The following is a 10,105-nucleotide window of genomic DNA, read 5'->3' as shown; positions in this document are numbered from 1 at the left end:
TTTGTGTGTGTGCATGTGTGTGCTTGTGTGTACACGTGTGTTTGTGTGCATGTGTATGTGTGTTAGTGCATGTGTGCGCACTTGCGTGCATTCGTGCGTGTTTGTGTGTGTGTGTGTGTGTGTGCGTGTTTATATTTTAATGTGATCACGACTGCAGAACTGCTGTGATCTGTGTAAGTTTGTGTGCATTAGGAAAAACAGGGGCAGCTTTAACTGGACTTCACATGGTCTGAACCAATGTAACGTGTACGCTATAACCTCACATGTGCATTCAGCAAGGCTGACTACATGCCAGCTGGTTCACCAATGTTTATTTTTCTCTCCAATACCCCCACCTCCCCCCCGCACCATACCACCCCCCACACAAATACAGTTGCACAATAAATATGCTAAAATAGAAACATATTAAGCTTTGCCAACTTGCTCGTTGGAGTGTAGATAATATCACTAAAATAGCATTGCTGACCGATTTGCTGGCACATCAACTAATATACAGTATAACATATGCTATTACATATGTCATACAAGCCTAATCTATAAATGCAAATATACATTATGAAGTATACACTGTAATAGAATAAAGCATGCACGTGAGATAGCCGAAAATATAATTGGTTATGTAAATGTGTGTGTGTGTGTGTGTGTGTGCGTGTATGACAGAGTGTGCGTGTGTGTGTGTGTGTGTGTAAACACATATATGTCCCTGCTATCAACTGGAACCGTAAGATGCTAGTTTTTTAGTGTTGAACAACGGTAGTGGAATAAACGTCGTAAAGACGAGTATAAATGGTATTTACAAACAGGCATTCTCAGTGGACAGCAGAAAGAGGGGTCCTTTTGCTTGGAGATGGTGTTAAAACCACCTATTGAATGATGCTGCAGGAAATTTAGTGGTGAGGATATGACACTCCAGGTGTCATTTGTCATTGTATAGAGGACCAAAGGATGTGAAATACAGAAGAGGGCCTTTGTAAATGAAGGTGGTGTTTTCCTAAAGATGGAAATATGCCATTCACACATTGCCTAAGTGGTGCTGTTATGATGAAGCCATTGATCCAAATGTCATGCATTCGCTTTTGAACAGGGTTGTATTTCAGCTGTATTCAGTGTGTGGAGCAAAGCGGCCTTTTAAGGTTCTCAGCGTGATTCACTACAGTGCAAGAGACAACGGCCATTTTGTTTTGATCCAAAAAGGGAAAAAAAATTTTTTTCCAGAAAGGTAAACAAGCAAAATGTTTTATAAATGATAGGCACGACAATAGCGTTCCTGGGTCAGGAAGTTAAACGGGAATGGAAAGGAGGAAAATAGCGTATGAATTGGAAATGTCAAGTTCTGAAAGCAAAGAGATAACGAGTGGTTACAGGAATACTCATCTTTTCATGTTTTTTTTTTTTTTTGTCTGCATGTATTTTGTCCTGGCAGACTGACAAATAGAAATATTAGAGATTAAATTCTAGTTTTTTATTTTTATTTTTTAAAGAACTGTGTAGCCAAGTGTTTTTTTAATTTTTTAAAATCAATCAGCCATACCACCAGGATGACATAATTCTTATGCCTGGTATGGCTGTACATAATGAACCCAAAGTAACACCATTACAAAGTTTAATCTCACTGAAAGCACATTTTATCCACATCTCTTTTTTTCCTTCATAGAATAAATGGTTGACTTCACACTGACAAAATAGATTCAAGCCTCCGGCTGCATGTAGCTATGAACTGATGATGAAATAATAGCCTGCACAAGCAAATTTGCATTTAACATTTTAATTGTGATTAAATGTTTTTTTGTTTTTTTTTCCATATTCCACTGTACTTTGATTTCCTGGTAACAGAAAGCGTTTTTTGAGTAAACTGTCAATGTATCGTATACAGCATGCACAGTATCTGCCTGTACACTGTTTGTGTAAACTGTATTGTTCTCCACGGTGTTTTGTCCAGTTTTTCTATAATTTATTTTATTTATTTATTTATTTTATCGGTAAGTGCAGTGCAAACACAGCCTGGATTCAGTCATATGCATTCACTCATTCTTCTTACATACACAGTTTGTGAATTTCAGCAATCACCAAAATGAACTTGCCAAACTGTATTTGCGCAGAGAAAAACTCAATCTTTGTGTTTATTTTTGAATCAATGCTGGGGACGAAGGCTGATTGAAAGCAGGAGTATGTCTATGTTACCTCAGCCTAGGAACTGCAGAAAACAGTATGAGCTGAATTACTGGGGGGGAAAAAAGCCGCGTGTCCCTGTTTCCAGATTCCCGAGCGTTTCGGTCCCCCTGCCTTAGATCAGAAAACCACGGGCCCGAAAAGAGGGGGTTGGTCGGTTTATACAAAACCGAGACGCTTAACTCCGAACAGACGTAGGGGTTTGCCTCTGAAAAAAGAACCGACGGTTTCATCCGTGCGTCATTTATTAGAGCAGACACTTCGGCATGAGCAAAGCAGATGCTTTGCTGGTCAAGCTATCGTCGTTCCCCCTCTGTTTCGGCCATTATTGTTACGCAGTCGCATATTGCTTAGCGTGCAGAACGGCGCCCAGAGACTTATAAAGCACTTCTTTTTTTTTTACACACCCATTTCTGCAGCTGGATATTTCACTCAAAAAAAAAATCGCCCGGTCGTTTGCTCAAGGGTTTGTCCGTTAGTGCGCCGGCACAATGCTCTGGACTGCTAGCCGAGCGACATGACCGCTATGCCACCCCGTCATCCACGAACGGCTCAGTGTACCGAGCGCAGTCTAGCTCCGTTGCGCAAAATCAATACCGGGATGAAGACATCAGACCGAAGCAACCCAGTGACCGAGTGGCTGAGCTTCGAACCCGTGCTTGGCTTTCATTGGTGGGGTGTGAAAAAGCACAGCCGGCATTCTGGACCTGGCCCGCTTGCATGAGAAGGCAAACTGGGGCAATGCTGTGGCATGAGGACATTTTGACTCCACTGATCTCCATTGCACGTCTATACTAGACGGGGGCTGAACTAGACTTTGGTGTGCAATTGTGCATTCGGTAAATAAAGGTTTTCTAAAGGTTTGATGAATATCACTCCGTTTCATGTGATTTAACAGTTCCAAAAATTCCCCTGATTACCCAGGCATCCAGTCTGTCTCCTGTGTTATTTTTTTCTCCTAATTTATGCTAATTTTCTGACTGGAAACTGCCAAAATAAATAAATAAATTGATAGAATACAATGCGGGAATCCAGGCATTTTGATACAGCAATTATGCCACCCTTATCTTGATTACGCCAGGAACTTATTAGGGGTTGGACAAAGATTCAGTAAATGCATTGTCTTCTTCAGCTAACATTATCCAATCAACAGCAGAAAGGTTTGTAAAGTGGCAAGTGTGCTGGAAAATTGCATAAAGAAAGAACCAGACGAGCTCCAGAGATGTGTTGATTACTTAATATGAATATTCCTGTAAAGGTATTATAAGCAACCAGTGATGCTAGCTGTTTTTTTTTTTTTTGTCTATAGTGGAAATAAAAGGGAAAATAATGCTGTGGTAATTGTACTTGTATGTGTGTGTGTGAGAGAGAGTAAGAGAGGGGAGGGAGTGTGATAGCTATTGGGATGGTACATGAATATAAAATTTTTACTTTTTGTTTCGTACTCTTTTGTGTCTGAACTAAGACAATCGTGGGTCTATTGATATGTAGAATGTGATTTTGATTTATTTGTATACTAAATCCCTATCAAACTCCCCTATCACAGTAGCCTTGAAAGGTTTCGTTTGATACATTCCAATGTTTTAGCTATTGATACCAAAGGTGTGCGGTAATTAATTTCCCTGCTTCCTGGCCCATACCCCAGTGGGATACAAGTCCAGCACCATATGGACGACTGGCCCCCGTCTAACGCTGCGGTCACACGGACATTTCCATTTTCATTTATGGTAATGGATTCTGTTCTGGTTTTGAAATTTACATGGCATTTGATTGCGCCAAAGGGGGAAAAACGCTCCCACGGTCTCTGGAATACAAATATTCCGCAGGATATTCCTCATTTCCATAACGTTTCACCTTTAGACCGGGAAAGGATGGGAAGTCCATGGATTTTCATTTGACCTCAACCCGTCCATAACCAAATAGCAGTTATTAATTATACGATTTTCATTATTTTGAGTTATGCTTGTTATAAAACGACACCAAGAGCCCCCGAGAGTCTAAAACTCTCAACAGCTGCAGTTCAGTTCCTGTGGCCCAACATTGACCGACCCAAAGATCAATTATCTTGCTGGCTTAATTGAGGTCTTCGTTTGGGCTTCGGAATACACATTTTGTGAAAGTCATGATCCGCAGCTTATGCAGAGAGTTCTGTAAACTTATATCTGAGCCTTGTCCTTAAGAGTTAGCCAACCATAAACATATTCAGGGCCATGACCAATTCACCATTGTTAAAATAATTTGATCAATAGTTGAACTCAAGTGGAAATGATTCGGTGTCAGCGCAGAGTATGATTTAATGTTCCATAACTTTCTTTTGACTTCGATCTGTTTTTTTAGTCCAGTCGTCTAGACAGTGTTTTGGGACAATACAGTACATTAAAAAAATCCCTGTATATATATTTAAAGCACAGACATAGCATACAATTCTTAACTAAATTCAGGTTTGACATTGTATGTAGTCTATTCATTTATGAAGGGTTGCGATATGAATTATTTATTTTTCTTTTTATTGTGCGAGATCCCTTTGTGTGATTCCATTGACAGTTCAAGACAAAGTACAACCAACTGTTTATTCTCCTCGACTAAATAATAATAATAATAATAATAATAATAATAATAATAATAATAATAATAATTTGTTCGTTTAGTTGGAATGGCTGCACTGTAACAACGAGCCACATTCGTTCGACCCGGCGGTACGCTAGTTTCATTAGAACTGTAGTGAACAGAATACGATATTAAGCGATGAATTGCGTGAACTGGCCTTCCACTGACCACACGACATGCACACGAAGGTCTTCAACTCAGTGCCGGCAAAGGGTACGGTCAGTCCCCGACCATTTTTACCCCTTGGCTACTGCTAGATGGAGCCCGAGTCCATGCAGTGGGACGAAATCCAGTTCCGAATTTTCCATTCACCTCTCTCTCTCTCGCTCGCTCTCTCTCAGCTCCATCTCCGTCTGCATCTCGCGGAGCAGTGCTTAGAAATTGGTTTGTCATTTTTCTCAACGAGCTCTGCTTTGTAAGCAAGCAATTTCTGGAGTCCTTTGCGGTAGGACTTTCTCGAAAACGTACAAAAAAAAACTGTGGATATCGTCTTGGGTCAGCGATTTCTTCCCGTTTCTGTTCAAAAAAGGGACTCGGTGGTTGCTGAAGAGGACGCGTTTTGCCTTTGAAGATGGAGAGTGTTCTGGATACAAAATAAGGAGTCTGTTATATTACCGATATCTTCTCTCATCAGCGGATAAGAGGCATTTGCTGCAAAATACACAGATTACCCTTGTGGAAAATATAAGCGGCTTTTATTCGCACCGAAGACATCCGGAATCAAAGTTTACGTTTATCGACGAAGGTTGCATCTTTGCGTAGGGTGTTTTTGCGCGCAAGGACGATATTCTAAGGGGAAAAGACAATTAAATAAGCAATTCCACCCTTGGCGTTTTCAATGGCAGGACTTGAAGGAGATCATTGCTGCATGCTCGTCGGCAGCTCATGAGACGCGGTAAGGCTTTTCTTTTATTTTTTATTTTATTTTTCTCCCATGTCTATCCGTATGCCTATATACATTCGTCATACATGCAAAATATAACATTATTTCACCTGTCTATTGGCCTATGTGTAGGTGAAAACAGGAGTTGAAATGCTAGCGAGTAGCGGCGATCCGTGTGTATTCTTGCTTTTCATAAATCGGTTGTTACAGGAGCGGAATCATGCAGTTTTGAATGATTTGCGCGGACGTGAGGATGCTCCCTGGTGTGTAGAGAACGGTAATTAATGGGCGTCGCTTAAACCCAAATATAATTTAAGATTTTTTTTTCTAGACGCAAGACGCTTTTCGCCGTCCAGAATTAGCCCATTAGGCTACTTATTTAACTCGGCTATATCGTACAACGATCCGTAAACAGTGCTATAGCCTAGATTTAACGACATGCTTTAGCCAAATTAGGGTCAGTATAATAGTTTGCAGCTAGTGCATTTCGTTTTGAGATCATCCTACTACAATGCACAATGATACATGGCGCTTCTGTCCTTTCTTTCTGTAAATAGCTTCTTAATTTTCACCGCCGCTTTTGCGCTAGCAGACTAGTAGCAAATCGACAGATTCATTGCAATTCCAGGAAAACGTGTTAGTATGTCAGCTACATACAGAATCGGGACGAGATAACTTATAATACCATGTCTCAGGAAAACAAACAAATAAATAAATAAATAAACGAATGAATAAATGAAACAAAACAGAATATGCATGGAATTGGCAGTGGGCGATGGCATTATTATGTTGTTATTGTTAGTATTATTATTAGCCTAATAATAATAATAATAATAATAATAATAATAATAATTATAACAATAATAAATATAACAATAATAAATATAATAACAATAATAACAACAACAACAAGGACGACAACAGAGGCAGTCATTTCAGAAGTGCACTCGTCAAATCGCCGTTACCTACGCAGGTGCTGACATGAAATTGTATCTGGAAATGAATGAACTTGAACTGATATACGGAGTGATATGTTACTTCACGGCGTGCAGGTAGCATACTGTACCTCCAGCCACCGATGCAGTCGCAGAAGGGCGCGTCTGCATCGCCAGAAAAGACGTGTGTTTTGGACGATTCGGATCTGTTAGGTATACTGCTGTTAATTAATCTGAACGACTACCGAATCCGTCTCTTTTAGCGATGTGTTAATATTAAAACACCGCCTGCCAATTTCCGATCGGTATACTGGCAGGCTATGTCTGAAAGCCAGGTACGTGCATTATTTATGCGGATGTGGCTGCCGTTATTTTTTCTGGTTGCTAAAATTATTCTAATTGCTGGATTCCCCGCATCGTCCGTTTATGAAACGGAAATGTAGCCTATGCGACCAAGAGATGGAACTCCTTATTCTCAGTGACGACACGACATGAAAAAATAATGTGCCGTGTAACCGGCCCAGGACTGCATGTCGATGGGCATTTGACGTCAGTTGCAATCTGACCTTGTTCGTTGTGAGACACACCTTAACCCTCTCAAAGTGTCATTTTAATTACGACGAGGCCGGAGTTTATAGTCGACGTTGGTGGCAAACGTCCTCCGCTGGGGATCCGTATGACCTCTACAGTTCGGTGGGAGAAGTTACAAAATACTTAAAGAAACTGTGAGAATGCATTTTACAGATATACTTATTTAATTTTTTTCTAAACTCATTTAAGATCAGCTGGACATGCGTTCATTTTATTAGACATTCGGGGATAAATTGTGTAATTTAACAGCGTTTTGTTTTCTTGGAATTAAGACTTCTGGCACATTTATGCAGTATTTTGAAATGTGGAAATGCAATAGTATGCAATAGTATAGGTGAAGTGTTGCCTTAAAGCTGTTCTTAAAATAAATGGTCAAAGTGCATTGAGTCACCCAAATACCATTCAAATGATTGCCATGTCTATGTGATCCCCCCCCCCCACCCCACATCAGTAGTAAAATATGTAGGCTAGCTACAGAATAAGAGTTTTGCAATATGCTTGGTTTGATTAGATTCATCAAGTTTTGGATGAGGCAATGATTTAGTCTGATTCTTTGTTTTGTGCCACTCTCCTAGTGTCAGCAAAGACAGGTTGGTGGGCAGTCTGTTTTTATTTATTTATTTTTTAAATTAAAATGCCTCGTTCTAGATGCAGGAGGGAAAACAAAGGCTTGCGAATGTGCTGTCTGTCACCGATTCGGCCGTCAATCACACCACCAGAACGTCTCCATTCTCTTCGCTCGCCTTTTCCAGTTAATGATGGAGCCGTTCCTCCCTGCTTTTAAACTCCCTGTACGTTGAGAGAGACGTAGCGTGCATCGAGCCTGTGTGAATGCATGAACACTGCATCGCGCGCGGGGTACGAAACAGAATGATGTGTGTGTTTGCAGTGTTTCTGGGAAATAACAAGCTCGGTGACTGTCAGAGTAGGCCTCAGGGCTGGTTTGGGCTGTGCTGGGTGCATGCTCGTAATTTTAATGCCTAACCTTTAGTGAATGTGTGTGTGTGTGTGTTTGTGCATGTGTGTGTGCATGCGTGTGTGTGTGTGTGTGCCTGTATGTTTGTGCATGTGTGTGTGTGTGCGTGCTTGCGTGAGTGTGTGCGTGTATGGGGCAAGTTATTATCTGCAGACTTAATCATGCAATTATGTCTGTTTAGTATGTTGTTAAGCAAGTTAAGTACCCTCGCCACACGGCGAGCAATGGCTTTTTTACACGTTAAGAAGTTATGTTACATTTTCTTAGATGTAACAATATGTCACGGATGTTATTTTGCGTGTGAGTTTCTTGAGAATTGCCTGTGGTGCCTGCTATATCATAATTATTATTATTATTATTATTTTGTAAATTTTGGGTGCATATGGATGAGTACTACTGTAAGGTTGTTATTTTCTGATATTAATGCCATTATTCTGGGGGGATGCCAAAGGAGTTGTGTATACATGACATGCCCTCCGAGACGCTGTCATCACTGCAAAGTGACCCTCGATTTCCCTTTTTGTTTACCTGAAGCATATTTGGGTCTGTGGTCAGTTTTTGGCCTGTCTGTCTGATACAGAATTTGCTGGAAGGGAAACTGAGAAAAGTATCACCCTCAAAAGTGGTGCCCATCTTTCCATTAACAGCCTTTGAAAGGGGCTTAAAATTGGGTTGGATACCTTTTTGAACTCGACAGACCAGAGAATATTAAGAACGATAGCCAGACTCTGATATTAAGGGGGCAGAGAAGTGAGCCGGTGTGATCGTGTTTGAGATATTCGGGGAGCGGTGCTCTGTCACGGTTCTCGTTGTCCTCAGATGTATACTTTTCGCGAGTTAATGAGTCAAAATCGTCTGTGCCGCGTCGCGGTGGCTTTGGACGGAATACAAATGAACAGATGTTTGCGTCGCACGCGGAGTTCTCGACTCAATGGGTGATTTTTTTAAGGTTCGCCTCTCGAGGTTTCTGAATCGCAATGAAGGCGGCGGAGTCAAAGCTGCCATTCACGCCGCACAGCGAGCGGCTGAAAGGCGAGGTATTTCAATCGCGTCGACGGGAAGCCATTTTGAGATGATTTTTTTTTTGAGGTGAAGTGACTGGATTTTTTGAGGTGACTGGCCTATTCCGGGGCTTTAGAAAAACACTCTGAAAGTCAACTTGTGTTCTGAAGCTGAGAAGATAATTGTAATTGATTGCGCGGTGGAGTGGACGGGCAGGTGAGAGAGTGGAAGAGCTTTGAATAGCAGGTCTTATCTTGGGGGTGATTTTTATCTCAGGTCCGACCTGTGGAGAGATAACCCCCGTGGTTCCATTTTACAGTTGGGCTGTAACCCTTTGTAGTCACTTCCTATACCAGAGAATGGGAGAAACTATTATGAGCTGATTTTTACAGCATTGAACATGGCAAAAACAGAGCCCCAGGTTCAGTGAACAGTTTTTCACAGAGTGGCACTTAAATACAAATTCTGAGAGTGTGTCTTCATTTTTACGTAATTTGTCAAGATTAGAAATAATTCACACACAGTGTTTATGAAGAAAAAGCGTGTGTGCATAAAAAATAAAAAAATAAAAAATATATCCTTATGTCGTTCTCCAGGTTTGCTGTCATTGACGCAACAGCAGGTGCATTAAAAACGACGGCTTATGTACAAACTGGGAACAGGGAATGCCACAAACAGCCGGAGTTCGCCTTTTGTCTTGCCATAATATACAGCCAATTTAAAAAGTCAAAAGACCAGCATACTCTGATCCACCATTATCGCTTTACTGAATGTTTCCCGTCTTCTGGCTTTGCAGAAGTATAATTGTTCTGCCTATTTTTTATTAAGAAGAACTGTCAAATTTATGTTTGAATTTATTTTGACCTTTCTGTTGAATGTCTATTTTATTTATAATTTATTTATGTTTGGTATATCCATTTGTATAGTTAAATTTCTTCCGTA

General features: G+C 40.7%; 1 protein-coding gene across 7 annotated transcripts in view; it reads left to right on the top strand.

Moving 5' to 3' along the window:
• Nucleotides 1–5,122: 5,122 nt before the first annotated feature.
• The window catches only part of adgrl3.1 (adhesion G protein-coupled receptor L3.1), a 220,295-nt gene continuing 215,312 nt past the window's right edge, over nt 5,123–10,105 (top strand). For all 7 annotated transcript variants that reach the window (XM_064334582.1, XM_064334585.1, XM_064334584.1 and 4 more), the window contains exon 1: nt 5,123–5,671. The gene's annotated coding sequence lies outside the window, so the exon portion shown is untranslated. The remainder of the gene's footprint in view (nt 5,672–10,105) is intronic.

This window comes from Anguilla rostrata, chromosome 5, assembly GCF_018555375.3.
Source record: "Anguilla rostrata isolate EN2019 chromosome 5, ASM1855537v3, whole genome shotgun sequence".
Taxonomy (NCBI): domain Eukaryota; kingdom Metazoa; phylum Chordata; class Actinopteri; order Anguilliformes; family Anguillidae; genus Anguilla; species Anguilla rostrata.
The sequence above is the reverse complement of the archived record's forward strand: the minus strand, read 5'-3'. Positions and strand labels throughout refer to the sequence as shown.